Source organism: Sciurus carolinensis, chromosome 6 (genome assembly GCF_902686445.1).
Source record: "Sciurus carolinensis chromosome 6, mSciCar1.2, whole genome shotgun sequence".
Taxonomy (NCBI): Eukaryota; Metazoa; Chordata; class Mammalia; order Rodentia; family Sciuridae; genus Sciurus; species Sciurus carolinensis.
Genome location: NC_062218.1, coordinates 91,977,550 through 91,994,419, shown reverse-complemented (window position 1 = coordinate 91,994,419; position 16,870 = coordinate 91,977,550). Strand labels below are relative to the sequence as shown.

Below are 16,870 nucleotides of genomic sequence, written 5' to 3'. Positions count from 1 at the left end.
ATTCATAGATATAACCTTCCCCTAATGGTAGTTTCTTGTTCTAACCAAATCACTAATGCTAATCCAAGAAATAAGATATTTTACTTCTGTTTTACTACAGATGTAATTCCACACCGACAATTTTCATATTCAGAAAATTGCAAAGGAGTTGATGTTGTTTTAAAACCTCTCTTGATGGAAATGATTTTTTTCCTTTAACTTAATTTTTTCTATTACAAATTTTGCACTTAGGATGATCATATTTAAGAAGTAGGTTGGTTTTATAATTTTAGCCCTACTACATCTATAGATAAATTTAAGTGTAATGGCTTTTTAAAAATTTTCTTTTGTTGTCTATAAGCATAGAATAAAACCACTGGAAGACAGAGAGGTATGTTTCCACCTTGTATTCTTAGAGAAGTAGACAAAGCAGAATGTTCCATTGTTGAAATCAGTTACAATGTGTTGTAGTTGGGGTTGGCCTTGATTTTGTGATGTGCTATAATTTATTTTTTAAATGAATATTTAATTTCCACTGTTTTTTTTAAATTGTAAAGCTAAACGAGGTTTTAAGATATTAATTGTAGTTGTTGTATTATAAATATAATGAAGGTTTGGCAGTTTTTTCATAACACTTGTGTTGCTTAGAATTTTGAATGCCATGGATGGGAATATTAAACACTTAACTAGTTGAGAACTTCATATTGTATCTTTATCTTGTGTGTTATTAATTCTCTATACTCAAATTCAAAGTTTCTAAAGCCTACAAAATTGGGCTGGATTTCATTTTCCTATTTACGACTGCACACAAGGTCATAAAAGCTTAAACATAGTTTTGGTAAGGGTGAATCAAAATATATTTCATATTTGAAATTATCATGTACAAATAGCAAAGCATATTACAGTCTGTTAGTCTTTAAAGCTAGATTTCACGTTTTGTCCCAGAATTCAGGGCCCTTATATATGTTGGTTATTGAGGAACATTCTTTTCCTGTATACTTTTTTTTTTTTTAAACTGTGGCAAATTACATGGGATTTATTTAAAATCAAAATCAAGATAATTAAAAATATGTCAAGACATAGCAGAGTCTAAGGCCTATAATAGGAGCTCTGTAAATACTTTTTGACTCTTTTCTGTATCTTTTAACTGCTTCCATAGCAAGAGTGAAAACTTAATATAAGGCCATGTTACTATGTTGTTATTCTATTATTATGATATACTGAGTGAACTTATGACTTAGTTTTTTAATAGACTAGTTGATAATTATTAAAAATACAAGATGCATGGGTTATGTTTTTCCCCTGATGTATTGTGAATGTTTATTCTTAGGAAGGATATTATGTTATATTATACACAGGCAATAAAATATTTTGTAAACTGTTTCATCAAAGTCATTTAGGCCGAAGAGATATATAATTTTATTATTACTTAGTGATTTAGTAAATCTTTTATGTTGGCAAATAAGAATTCTAGTAAAAACAACTTAATCTCATGTGATTATTTATTTGCAGGTATATATACAAACATGTTGAACTAAATGCCTTTGCATTTCAGTTGCTATATTTGTAAGGTGCACATACTTTTACACTAAATCATACTCTTCCAATTGATTGGCATTTGAAATTCTATATAGGTCTTAGATGTTTAATATTTCTAAGATAATATTTAAGACGAATGTACTATGTACCTTTTTAATTTTTTCATAAATTAGCATACTAAGATATTTGGAAGTGTTTTCTTATTTTGGTGATGATAGTGGCTAGTCTTCAGCATATCTTCAGTTTTATACCATAATACTTACTTTGTTTTAGCAGATTATTATTAATTTGTAGAAAAATGAGTGTCGTCATTATGCTTTCTGTATCAGTTCTAAAAGTTATGACCATGTTTTTAAAATAATAAATGACTATATATATATATATAAGAGAGAGAGAGAGAGAGAGAGAGAGAGAGAGAGGTATTTAATTTTTTGAGAACTAGTATGTTTACTTTTAATAATTTAAAAAAAATCCTAATAGAAAAAATGCAGAAAAATTTAATATTTAGAATTCTACCTCTTTACTTAAATAATATTTCATGGAATTTGATAGTATTATAATTCTAAACAAGAAATTGAGGCCATTATGTATAATTTCCCTCTGACTATACTTTGTATTATTATTATAAATAATTTAAAATGTGATAAATAAATATACAAATAATTGAAAAGCTAAAGTGGAGAAAATTATATTGACTTAGTTTTAAAACTGATTATGTAATTAATTTGATTTCAAAAACTTGCAAAGTTTAATAATTTGGTGTTATTTAATGATTACTCATCTCTATAAAATCAAAAGTATAATTCTAATATATACTGCTATTTATGGTGTCTATTTTGTACCATTAGCTTATTGTATTTAGAAAATTATTGTTTATTGTATTTAGAAAATTATTGTAGTGTTGACTATTTGATTGACAAGGCTGAAACTGTGAAATTGCATCTGGTCTGCCTAATAATGAATAGGCCTCAGTAAACACAGAAAATTTTTGTCTTTTGAATTTAAAAATATCCCTTTTTGTTTGAATAATTTTTAATATAAAAATTATTAGTTTATATTAAAAGAGTTATTGTATATATGTATATACTTTAGAAGTACCTGCTGTATAAAAGGTTCTGTATTATGATGGCTAGCACTTATGTTTTGAATGATAGAATTTATTAATCATATGTTGTGTTTATGTTTAATTGCTAATCTGGAACAGGAACATTTATTGTAGGAGTTGTTACAGAGAAATTAGAATTTAAAAATTCTAAACTAAATATAAAACTTTATATTTAAAATATAATTCTTCCATTGTTGATCTTTTAAAAATACTTTATCTAGCAAAGTATTTTAATAACAATATGTCACCATGTTTTCCTGCTTTAAAATTTTTAGAGGTAAGCAAGGATAGATTTTACTGAAGGTCTTAATCATTATTAAGGGTAGAGTTTATTGGATATATGATATATAATTTTTCACAAATCATAATATATCATGATTAGAATAGATCTGTGTGAACTCATTCAAAGTGGGCTCATTACTGAAGACTCCTCTCAAGTAGATGTCATGAGACAACCTCGTCAGCAACGTGGTGTGTTTGCAGGGCAGAATAGCAGTTAGACTCCAATTATATTTTCTGTCCATTTTGAGCTATTAAAAAATGAAGAATATTTACTTTTAGGGTTACTTTTCCATTATCAAAGATAATGTTCTAACATTATCAGTTCTGAAGCATTTATAAATATATGGTCATGTTGATTGGTCTTTAAATATTCTATATATTTTAATTTTGGGAAACATTAGATTTATTTCCTGATTGAAACACTAAATGATATAGGTTGTTGTGTTTGGGAGTTCTTTGGGTTTTTATGAAGCTGACTGGTGCTGAAATTGAATAAACATATGGTTGATGCTTTGTTGCTTAAAGAATGTTTTCTTTGTTATATAAGGCTCATAGTTTTAGAAGAAAATAAGATTCTCCTAGTTGTATCATAATTGAAAGAGAAAAGGAGAAAGAAAAATATTACCAGATTTGGTTATTATACAACTTTGGTGTAAATAGTAGTGTGTTTAGTTCATTGACATAAAATATTTGAATATAATGTATTTATGTGTACTGTAACAAATAACAATTTACCACAGTGTTAACTAGAATTACACATAAATTACATATTTTCTCTTTACCATTCAAAAGTGCAGAACATTAAATTATAAATGAAAAAATATTTTTAATGTCAAAATATTTGTTTTTAATAACAAACTTAAAAAAAAACTGCAAAAGGGCTACTGAAGTTAATTTGTTCATCCTATTTTGATCTTTTAGATCTAGAAAGAGTCTAAAAAGATACATGAGAATTCTTTATTAGATTGTGTTTTTATCTTTTAAGTAATAAAGTGACCTAATATGTTGTTTCCCAACATTTTGATTATTTTTCCCTTGTGAATGAGCTGTGTTTTTGTAATCGTGTTTATTTGTGAATTCTAAAAACAATTATCCTTCTTGATTGATTTCTTGAGCATAATTTTTTACAGTGAGCATAATTGATGTATTATTTGGCATTTGTTAAAAAACTGTTAATAATAATGGAAAAACTTCTTTAAAATTTGAAAATATGATAAATGACCTTATATTACAGTAGGCATAAAACTTACTTCTTAAACTGGTATTACACCTGTTTTACCTAATGTGCAGAGTTGTATGAGACTAAAATAAGACTAGATCTTGAAGTAGTTTATAAAGTAGAAAATGTTATATAAATACAGTATAGCAGTATTAATTTTTTAGGGTAGCAGTGACTTTCTTGCCTGATTTTAAAATAATGAAATGAAATAAATGTCATTATTATAATTTCAGACACTGTTTATTTTTGTTTTGATCTGTTTTGTGTTCTCATTTGTAAGTAGTATAGACAGTTGTTTAACTTTTGAACACTGTATTAATCTGAATTCATTTGTAAATTAAAGAAGAAATATTCAAGCTAGGAAAAACTTTAGGATTAATGTGAATAATGTCAGCATGCCATTTGGACATGTGTGCCAACCGTATGAATGGAATGTTAAATTATAAATTATTCCCCTATGCTTATTTTCTAAACTCTCTGATGGGAAAGATTTAGGAAATCTGTGTAATATAGAGAATTTTATTTTTTCTTATAAATCTAGTCCTTGTAAACATACTTTTAAAACTTCTTATCTGTTTTAATATTGGAAGATCATTAAACACTGGTTAGTTTTAAGAATATATTTGAGTTGATAGATTTTTTCTTTTGGTTACAGTTAACAGAAAGTAGATTGAGAAGATTGGGAAAATGTTAGCATTTAAAACTGCTTAACTTCTTATTAAATATTGATGATATTAAAGAAATGTATGGAATAATGATCCTTTTACTTTGATTTTAGTGTTTAGCAGTTGTTTTGTTTTACAATAATTCAAAATAGAGATGTTGCAAGAGTAGTGCAAATAAGTCATATTTATCTTTTACTAAGATGTGTTAATTTTTAACATTTTACCACCAAATAATGCTTTTCATATCTATTTTGATTGTGAAAGCATGCTTTTCTTTATAGTAACTATTTATATTACAAAGAATTTTATTTCTAGATTTTTTTTAAAATCAGGGTTTTCATTTCCTATGCTATGTTAACCTTTTGTTATATAGTAAAATAAAATGAATATGCTGGTGAATGTACAAAAATGGTTTCCAGATATGTTTTGGGAGTAGACCTGATAAGTATTACATGGTTATAGTGTACAGTTTCAAATGGTGATGTTTACTTATTAACATGTATATGGTATTCCTTGTCACTAAGGCTGAGGAGTGAAATGATAATCCTTATTTTAGCACTAAGAAATAATAGAAAATAAATATAATAATATATAAATGTAAATAATTGAAAGACAGTCTTCAAACCTGATATCAACTATAATTTAATCCTTCTTTGTTACTGTTTTCTTATCGAAATGTTAATTAGTAGAATATTTTAGCTATTAAGGATATAATTTACATTTGTTGGCTTGCTATAAATGAATGACAGAATTCTGTTTTATTCCTCCCTTACCAACACAGTGGTGAATTTCTATGTGGTAGAAAGTAGAGTTGAAATTAAAGGCCTTAAGCCTTTTTTGAAGATACTTGGCTTGTCATTTTCAAATTGAAATATCGATGCCCAAAGGCTGTGTATCCAGTCCAGAGGCCCAAGGCTGGATGTAAATATAAGTGGTAGGTAGGACATTTTCCAGAGAATTTATGACCCAGGTACTTCTTTGAATTCAAGAGTGTATGTGTATATTAATATTGTTGGAAGAGTCCATCAGGTAGAAAGTTGGAGTAGATGAATCTTTTCTAACAACTTGAAGTTGTCTATTCATCATGTTTTCTTACAATCGCATTATTTCTTCAATGGATAAAAGACAAAGAAGACCAAAGTAAAAGTTGGAAGGAAAATAAAAGCTGCATGAACTTTGGACAGTTAATTTGATTGCATGTGAAATGTTTCCCTTCTTTTAAAAATATAATGAAATATTTGGAATCTGTAATTGATTAATTATTTTTTTCACATGAGTAACTTGGGTCTGACCTAAAATTAGGAAATCAAAATTTCCTCCATCAGCTTGTTGGGGTGAAATCGAAGAATTTATTTTAACTGCTGAATGACTATGCACCCTTAGAAATTATCATTATTGAAACACTTTAATTAGAGAGCCTAAAGAAAAGAATAAACATTTTTATATATGTTAGTAAAAATTAAGTTGGCTTGCAGATAGTAAAAGAGTAAGAATCATCCTGTTGTATTCCTTAAAATAGTGAAAATTAGCATAATTGTGCTTATAGACAATTTTTTTACTATAAGATTACCTTACCTTTGAGGTAGCAGATTCAGAATTAGAATATCAGATTATTCCTTAAGTTTAAGGTACTCTTCAAGTGAAACTTAGGTTTATAAAAGTTGTATATTTTTTCTCATACTTTGGCACTTCGGCAGTGTCATAACATGTGTGATTGCTTAAATTGAAGATATGTGTGAAATTATTCTCATCCTACCATTGGGCTGCCTTCCAGCAATGACTTGAACTACTACAGTCAGGCAATCTGCTACTCAGAATATGTAAGTTTAGAAAAAGGATATAAGGATATTCTTTTTTTTTTTTTTTTTTTTTAACATGAAGAAAGGGAATTAGTTTTCTTCATGGAAATGTTGCTGTAGTAATTCTGGCTGTATCAAAAATATAGGTAGTTAATAAAATACAAACAAGCAATATGCAAGAATTGATTTTTCAAAATTTTCCCTGCTTTTGGAGTGCTTTACATACTGGGTCCATAATGTAGTCTGTAATAGCCTTTTATATGATTGTAATGCTGTTGGTATTGTGCCTGTCCACCCTTTAAAAGTATGTTTCTGTTGAAAATGTCTTCAGAGCACTAGCTTAGGGTATCCAAAGGACACATAATCTATCTTCTGATGGCAGTTACAATGACCTGAACAGGGAATTTAGTAATATGCTAGTTGGTTCCATGGGAATGTGAGTCAAGCTCTGGGGAACAAATTTCTAGTTTGAAAGATAAGGAAACTTACTAGAACTTTCTTTATAAATAACTAGAGCAAACTCAGCATTTCCTGGCACCAGGCCATCTCTCTTCTTCTCTTCCATAGGTTTACTATTAGCTTCCTATTACATACTCTTTTTTTTTTTTGTGACTTTTTTTGTGATTAGAACTTCTTTCTTCAGCTTACTAAGACATAAAACAAATCTAGCATTTCTTTCTCTTTTCCTGTCATCAGAGCAAGTCTTTTCTATTTGAGGTTTTCTAAGGGTTTATGCAAACAACAAATGGAATCTGGAGAAGCATTAAAACTCAGGGAAAAACCCAGGGTCCAAAATTCATTTACTATATACATTTGGGAGAATTTTCAGATGTTCTCAGAGCACATTTAGAGGAAAGAGTATGAAATTAAGTGATAAAAAATTATGACAAGAAAAACTTGGTATGTTGACTTTCTGCAGTGGGGAACTGAAGGTAGAATGCAATGATTTTAGTAGTGCTTACTGTTCCTTCATTGAGTTATCCCCTTAAGTTGCAAATTTATTTGTGTTGACTTGGTCCTGAATTGTTTTCTATTAGAAGCCAGAAATGGCAGTGCCTGGAGTTATCTGAAGAAGTATGATAGTTTGGCCTAGAGGTAATATTGAAAGTTAAGAAGGTTTTAGTCTCAACTGGCAGTAGCAGATAGTGAAGGAAAATTATCTGTGTACTTTCAGTGTTAAGAAAGGCCATTCATATACATAGGACATGTAAGTAAAGGAATCTTTCAAGTCACATGTTATGTTTTGTTTAAAATAAAAGAAACTTAAATTACAGACTTCCATGCTTAAATAATGGTGTAGGAGTTTTGTGATAATAGCAAATGGGAAAAGGGCCCTACAATAAAGTTGAAAAAATTATAATACACAGTTTATTAATTTTTAACTAGTTATCTCTAAATTAGGTTTTGAAATTTTAGAAGGTCTCAAAGTTATAATGGAAATAATTTTTATGTAAGTAATACATCAGAATATTTTAAATTATACATATTATATCCATAGGTTATTTATTCAGTGACACTTTTTGCAATTCTGACATAATTAAACATTTTGGTATACAGGATAGCTAAACAGGATCACTATGCAGAAATAGTGTGGCTATATTTGGGGCAGAGGATTAAAAAATAATTTCTTAAAATGAAAAAGCCTTTTCATTTTTAATAGGGAAAATTTGGCTAGAAGAAATTATTAGTGGTTAGGTCGTATTTTAAAGTTGGGATAATTGGATAGTATGGTAGAACTTTTTTCTAAACCATACAGTCCTTTTGTAGCTATGGAAGAAGGTGGTTGTCTTCTCACTATACTACCTCTATTTTAGCAGATTGTTGAACCTTGTTGTTTTAGATTAAAAATAGTAAAAGTTGCTCTTAGAGACCTATATGTCTAGTGTGGTTGTCTCTTCATATCCAGTTTCCATGTCTGCAGGTTCAATCAACTGTGGATCAAAAATATTTTTTTAAAAATTGCTCTGTCCAGACTTTTACCCTTCCTTGCATTATTCCAAAAACAATGTAGTATAGCAACTACTTACATATAATTTTATATTGCCTTAGGTATTATAAGTAATATAGAGATGATTTAAAATGTACAGGAGAATATGTGTAGGTTATATGAAAATATTGTGCCATTTTTTGAGGGGACTTGAGCATCTGCAGATTTTGGTATCTGTAGAGGTAACTGGAACTAATCTCCTTCAGCTACCCATTTACCACAACTTTTATCACATGCAAAACTACCAGTTTCTTTCCTGTTTATCTCACAGCATCACAAATCTTTAGGCCTACTTGAGACATTGTGAAGTAACTTTTCCCCTATCAAATATTCAAGAATACTATCAATAAATATACTCTCCCAAATATATAAAAGTTTATTCTCAAGATAAAAATACACAAATTATGTGATCCTATAATGTGTACAATCATAAAAATGACAAATTACATTCCATTTATGTATGATTTATTAAAATGTATAAATGCAGTCTACTGCTGTATACAACTAATTAAACAAAAAAAATTTAAAAATACACAAATTCATGTATTCTATCTTTGTAGACAATTATAGATAAGGTTTTAATATTCAAATGTAAAAACTATATTTTTTAGGGTCTACTCAGAATAATAGAAAAGCTACAGGTAATGACTTCAGTAATAAATTTTGATATAAATTCATTGGAACCAAAATGTTAGTTTTAAGTGTAAGCTGTCCAGATGTGTTACACATTTAGAGTAAATATTGTTTTATGAAATGTAAGTTTCAGAACCAGATAGAAACAGATGGATGAAGTTTTCTTTCTTTCAAGGTTGTTCAGAACAGTTGGAAAGGATCACCTAATAACTGTTGGAGTTCTGATCTAGCTTCTCCCTGTGTGCTGAGGTTGCTGAATAAATTTCTTAGTCTTCTTTGGTATCAACCTTTATTTTCAGTTCAAATAGAGCATGTCCCAAACTCAAATGGACTGAACTCATCATGATTTTATCTACCCCCTTTTTAATCTTTTCTTCTGTCTTCCCATTCTTTGGTAAAACCTTTTAGTGGTTTAATGTGGGTAAAGCCCCACATTCCTTAGCACAATTGACAGTCCTTTCTTGGCTTGAACTCTGCTTAGCAAGCCTCACTCCTCCACAAACTACTCTGCTTTATTAGAATTCACGAGTATTTTTGGAACATGCCATTCAACACTCACTTCTTCCTGTTCAAATTCTCTTTTCCCTCTTCCCACCAGTTCAAGCTTTTAAATAACTTGTGGGTTTATGACAACTTTATGAGGAAGGTCTTATGTCCAGATGATATTGAAGCTTAAGAAGTTAACCTTTTCCAGTAACTAATCAAATTCCGCTCTTTAGAATTAAAAGATTGGCAAACTGATTCAGTTCCTGATAGAAAACTTTTAACATATGGTAGAGAGTTGATTCTTAATAGAAAAGTTTTATACTTTCTTATTGTAAAGAAGAATCAGGAAGAGGTCTCCCCACAGGGAGGGAAATAGTTTTAAATTAAAAAATATAAGGCAACAGAAAAGGAATATTGACAGGGAGAAAGGAGCTTTTTGGTGTCTAGGTTTTTATTCTTGTGTTGGTAATTGTGAGAGATTCTCTTTCTCTGGAGTTCATTTGAGTTGGTTTTTGTTCTTGGCAATCTAAAGGGCAAAATCAAAACAGATATGTGTATTTCTTTCTCTGGCTAAGATTAGTTTCAATTAAGTAGAGAAAAATTTTACGGAAGAGTGATTTTATTCACAAGTTTTATTTATGAATTTACTTGGAATTCAGAAAATTCCTCTTGAAAGTAATTATAAATGATAATTATGTTTGGTTATCTCAAATGCTGAATGAACCTTTCAAGTTGAACTACTGAATATTAAAATGAAATAGTAATAAATAACACTATTGAAATAGTTACTACAGCAAAATCAATATTCAAATAAGATTAAAATAGTTTTTCTGGAATGTTGGTACTTGAAGAAAAGTAAATTTAAAGGAGCATACTATACTAAGTACAGATTTTCATGGAAATTTGACTGCTTCAAGTTATTTCACACAACTATGAAAACTGCTTAGTGTCCATAATAGATGTTTTAGATTTAAAAGTGTAATAAAATTAAAATGAATGGAGATGCAGGTCTTTGGGCTTTGAAAGTTAAATTAGTAGGAAGGAAGGAGCAGGGTACATGATACTCTCCACTCCCAATTAAAAGCATTGAGGAGACTAAATTTCCCTTAGTTCAGTGGTTCTCAAACTCTGGTCTATAGAAGATTCACTTATACTTTTAATAATTATTTGAAATACTAGGAGCTTTTGATTATCTTTTGATTTTGGGGGGTATTTGATATTAAAAGAAAATTTGAATATAATCATTCTTTTTATTAGTTATCAGAGTGAAGATGTTATCACATGTCACATAATTTCTGTAAGAGTCCAGTATGTAGTCAGAGTAGAAAGATAAAATAGCATGTTAGTATTATTATTAAAATAGTTTGGCTTTGCAGTTATACCGACAGGTCCCAGGTGAAACTCCCTAGACCAGACTTTGAAAACTTCTCCTATAATTAAATCCTTCTACTCTTTAAATGACAGAGACTTTTAGTTAAAAACTATAAAGTTTTTAAAATATGTATATTTTATTGGTAGTTCAACTCATCCCTCTTAAATTTATAATTATTTTCCACAGTACAAAAAGCAGATTGACTTTTCTTTACATTTGGTCTTAAGGATGACCATAATATGGGGGAAAAAAAAAAAAAGAATGAATAATGTTGATTTTGTATCTGTGTGTTTTAGGGGAAGTGATATGGTTATTTGAAATTGAACTGAGACTAGAAATGTGTTTTGTGTATATTCATTAAGTTAGTATCTCATGGGGATAATGTACTTACTTTGCTGTCCATTTTTAGCCATACATTAGGGCTTATTAAATGGCTATTATTTGAGCCCTATACATGGTGATTGAGAGATCATAAGCACTTTTATGTATGAGAAAAACTCATGATTTCTGAGCTTTAGGCATGTTTATATTGAGACTGAAACCTTTTATCAGTTCACTAATATTAGCTAGATTTGAAACAATAACTTGAATGAAATGGTGAAGCTATACAATGTCATATACAGCTTGTTTTCTTAAAATGGTAGTATTTGAAGCTCTGTTAGGTACTTTTATTAGAAAGTGACTATAAATTGCCTTTTATATATTGAATTACATGTTAATTGTGACATTTTGGGCATAAAAAAGTTTTGTGACTTGGTATAAAATGAGAAATTATTGAACAGTGAATTAGCACTAATTTGTCTTTCCACATAAGATTTTTTTAAAATGAGGCATATCTATATGTGAATACCATAGATTACATTGTAGAAAAACTGTTAGTGTATATATGAAAGATAGATGTCAATGCTGAACATTTTTTATTAAAGTATCCCTAAAAACCAGAACATTCCAATTCTTAAAAGTTAAATTATTTAAATTAAATACTGAATGTATCTTAATTAGCAATTAGGTTAAGGATTTGGTAAGGAAAATTGTCTTAAAATTTGTTGTTTAGTCAGAAATTTTTCAGGTTTTATATGTAAAATTTATTTTGTAAATGCTTTTAAATTTTCCAAGGTTTTCTCAGGCCTAGGCAATTAGAGCCTTATTTTCTTTTTTAAAGGGATTATTTTCCTGCCTTTAAAATTTTTAAATTTAATTTAATTAATAAATTTATTTATTTATTTTGGTGATACTCAGGATTAAACCCAGGAGTGCTTTATCACTGAGCTGTAGCCCTTTTAATTTTTAATTTTGAGACAGAGTCTCACTGAATTGCCAAGACTTTAATTTTAATTCTCCTGCCTCAACCTCCCAAGTCTCTGGGATTACAGTTTTGCACCACTCTGCCCAGTCTTCACTTTTTAAAATATTTTTATTTGTGCATTGTAATTATGCTTAGTAGTGGAATTCCTTATGACATATTCAGACGTATAAAAAACAATTTTCTCCAATCATTCCCTAGTATTTGCCCTTTGACTCCTCTCTACCCTTGTTCCCCTTCCTCTACTCTTCAAAGTGATTATTTCCTTAGGCTAAAACTTATTTAGAGAGGCATCTAAGTAAAGACTTCACTGAATAGAATTAGGAAGTAATATATATTCCTAACTTTTTGTGGGAGAGTTTGTTTGAAATAGTTACTCCCTAAGCCAGAGTTGAATCCCCCTTCCTTTTGTTTTGAGGTGTTTGGGAAAGTATTTTTAACTAGTGATGACTTTCTGTTTATAAATTATTCTACCTTTTTCTGTTATTTTAGTATAAACTTTGTTTTTCCTTGGTTGTATCAATTTAGTTACATTGGATTACATTTGTATTTTCAAATAAATTAGTCTTGACCAACTGTCTTATTGATTGGGCCAAATTTATGGCATGTTTTTCAGAAAAACATATGATGGGTTGGCGCACAGAAATGTCATATTCCAATCACGACATGAGAAATGGTTGGATTGCCTGTCCTACTAGGAGGTATTCTTAAAATTAGTTATCCTGTTATATCAATACTATATTCCCATTAAATATGACACATACTTGGATTTTGTTATTATCAGAATTAAAATCATGGTAGGAATTTATACATTTCATAGAAATGTCATTCTAGAAATTAATGTGCCAAACTTTTTTGAATTACCACTCTTTGACAGTTCTTCTAAGTTGGAAAATCACCTTGTAGTTGATAATTGTCATATTTTAGTTATTATATAACGTATATTTTCCTGAAATAATGAATTTTTATCATTTGTATCCCATGTAAGAATAAGTGCTACTTATCCAGTGTTTGTCTTTTTTAGAGATTAGACCTGTGGTACTGCATCTTAAAACAAAACCTAAAACATAACCATGATTAATTTCCGTAGCATTCATATAGTAATTATATAACCTTAAAATTTGTATTCATTAGAATGTAGCTACACTTGCTATATAAGAAAGATGTAAGAAGGCTGGAGATGTAGCTCAGTTGTTGAGTTCTTGCCCAGCATGAGTAAGACCCTGGGGCTGTCCCCAACTCTATGCCTCCTCCCCAAAAAAGACACAAGTGTCTTATAGCAGAGATAGGCTATTATAAATTTATGCTGAAAGAAAACTTAGCAAAATTAATAAAAATGGTTTTACACATCATTATCAATAGTTCTTTATGGAAAATGACTTGCTTTGTTTTAAACTTCCCTTTTTTTTTAAAGCTCTGAAACTCATCTTAGGTTTTCTTTGTTGAATTCATCTGTGTATGTGGTGTATGCCTCTGTTTGTCTCCTTTGAGACTGGTTAATAGAAAACTGATGAAGAAAATAAAGCCAAATTTCAAAAAATTAAAATATGGGAATAACAATACAGGGATCTCTGGGTTTGTTTTTTTTTTGTACTTCTTAAATTCAGTAGACACCAAAAAATGCAGTAGTTATCACTCTGTGAATCATTTTAATTTTACAATAAAGGTAAATGAAATTCTCTAGCTCTGTTGGTTTTTATGGTGTATGTGTGTGTGTATATATAATTGCATCTATCTCTCTTTCTCCATATATACATAATATACACACACACACACACTGTATTTTGCACTCTGTGATCTAGTTACAGACTGTATTTTAAATTATTTTAGATGATAAGTACACATATATTCTTTAATATTCACTTTCTTTCACTATGATTTAACAATAATTTTGAATTTTTTGGAACTAGCAGAAATTTACTCATATAAAAAATTCTATGTAGGCCTTCATTATATAAAATCAAGACAATAAAAAATATAGCCTGAAATTTTGATCTTTATTTTTTTTCTTTCTCTTTGTTGCTTTTTTTTGGTATGTGTGTGAAAGATTCTAAGTGAGTTATATTGTGATAATAAGTTATAGGTCTACGAGTTGTGCTTCACATTTTCTCCAATCACATCCATTGCAAAATAAAACTAGTATCACTTCCACTACAAAATAAAACAAACTAGTATTTCTTGTGTATTAGAGCATTGTTAAACTTCACAGCCAAAACATCTCTACATAAAATAAATAATATAAAAGAAACTTTTTTATAGTTAATAATTTTAATAATTGTCGAGATAGTACTGTAGATAATTTGACCCACACCTTTAATTAAAACATTTATCTTTCCTTTTAGAATTCTTGTATAATTCTAAAATATGTACACGAGAGAACACTCATCAGTCATTTCTTGTACATTGGGCTACTTTGTGCAAGTAGTAAAAAGCCAAGAGTGAATGGGTTCAATTTACATCTTTGACATAGTTGAATATTAAAGAGTATATACATTTTCCAGGCTGAAATATTTTTAATCAAATGGAAGTTTTTAGTATTAGTTGAGTGAAACTTTTGAAATTATTTTAGTGTTTCTGTTTCTAAGAATTTTTGGTTGAGGGATGCAAACATTAAACACTTAATCTAATCATTAGCATTACTAAGGATTAGTTTAAAATAGTTTTGGGTGGTCTTGAAGGAGTTGCTGAAATATGATTATCTATTTTCTGGTTTCAGAAATCATAGATTACATAAATCAAAAATGGTAATTACAATTCTTTGTAAGAATGGACACATTTCTTTTGACCATTAAATTAATTTTCTGAAACACACATATGTAAGATCTAAATTTTGAACATTTAGGTTCATTTACCCATTGTTTGAGATGTTCTGGGAAGAAGTATTAATGATTTTTCCATGACATCTACCCTTTTTTTCAGATTCTCGACTGACATTTTATCGTGTTATTGTGTCCACGCTATTTAGTTCCTCCTGGAGCCTTCCGAATTTCACATGTACTGCTTCAATCAGCTCCTGCAGAGTGGATAACTACCTAGGGATCCAGGCCTTACTGGAGAGCAGCCAATCATGAACAGGGGGCAGACTGGCCTTGGGTTCTCCCATCACCCCTGCCTTTTAATAATTTTAATTGATTTTTTTTTTTTTTTGCATTTCAAAGTATAGGTATTCATTATAGCAAGTTATTGGAAAATAAAAAGGCAGTGAGTTTTTCTTAATATATATCATTATCTAAAATGGAGTTTTTTTTTTTTAAAAGGGGAGGGGTTATGTAGAAGAACCTTCTTGCTGGATTTTCTTTTCTTATCTTTCTATAAACTGGGATATCTTTGTTTTCTAGTACACATTTTTGTAATATTAACCTATTTGTGTAGATGTGAAAAAGCAGTTTGAAAACTGTTTTATATTTGTATAAAATGTGCCTTAATGGTATCTTGGGGAAGAAGGCTGGATGAGAACCTTAGGTTTAAGTAAGGAAGTATGGGAGGGATTTGCCTAAGGAGTTTTAAATTAGATGTAAAATTGGGAATTTATCCTGTATATCATAATGGCATAAAGGTCCAACTACTATTAATTTAAAAAGAAAAACGTGATTCTAGCAGAATCTTGACTAAATGATTTTTAATTTTAAAGAATTTTAAAAACTGTTTTAGAATAACACCACAAATTGGGACTACTTTTACAGATGTGCGTACTTATGTTAAAATTAAGTTCAGTGTTGGCAGTTAGATATTAGAGGGAAGTAATAAAGGAAAAAATGTTCTATTTTAATTAAATATTTATAATATACGGAACTGAAAGTGACTTTAATATTATTTAAATTAATGTGGCAAAATTTCAGTGTAATATGGAGAAAAAGACCTATTTTATAAACTTGTAAGAATAAATACGTATTTTAAATGCTGAAGTATTAGGTTTCCTGGTTTTTTTTTTTTGTTGTTGTTGTTTGTTTCGTTTGAAGACATTTAAGAACTAAATTAGGTTTTGGTTAATAGTTAACTGATTCAATAAACATGGGTCTAACAGTGAAACAAGTAAAATGAATGAATTAGGAATTGTAAGACCCTGATAGTTTTATTTAATATTCTATATGAGAAAGAAAGATGGCATATTATCAAGGGATGAACTTTTTGTGTTCATGGAGAACTTTGCTACCTAAAAAAAAATTCATTTGTATTTTCTAGGACTAAAACATTGTTTCTCACTTCTCAGAATGAATTTGACTTGATTTTTTTCTTAGCACTATTAGGTCAGTTTAGCAAGATTTAATTTTTGTAAAAGAAAACTTAAAGCTTTAGATGTTTCCAATAAAACTAAAAGCTCACTGAAATTGTTCTTTTGCGGTTTTTGTTTGAATAAATACTTGTCTGTCCTGCTTTATTGATCTCAAATCTCCTTGACCAATAGAGTAGAAAGAAACAACTTATTCTGTGCATGGGTTTTTTCATTTAGACTTTTAGAAGCCAAATACTGTGCATTCTTGTCTTTACATTAAATAGGAAC

General features: G+C 29.1%; 1 protein-coding gene and 1 long non-coding RNA gene across 2 annotated transcripts in view; both read left to right on the top strand.

Annotated features, from left to right (window-relative positions):
- Fbxl17 (F-box and leucine rich repeat protein 17) overlaps positions 1 to 16,870 on the top strand; it is a 515,989-nt gene that overhangs the window by 66,194 nt on the left and 432,925 nt on the right. The gene's annotated exons all lie outside the window — the stretch shown is intronic.
- Positions 12,985 to 16,274, top strand: LOC124986585 (uncharacterized). The gene is made up of 2 exons (XR_007109044.1): positions 12,985 to 13,070; positions 15,289 to 16,274. It is a non-coding gene; the product is annotated as an uncharacterized LOC124986585 (long non-coding RNA).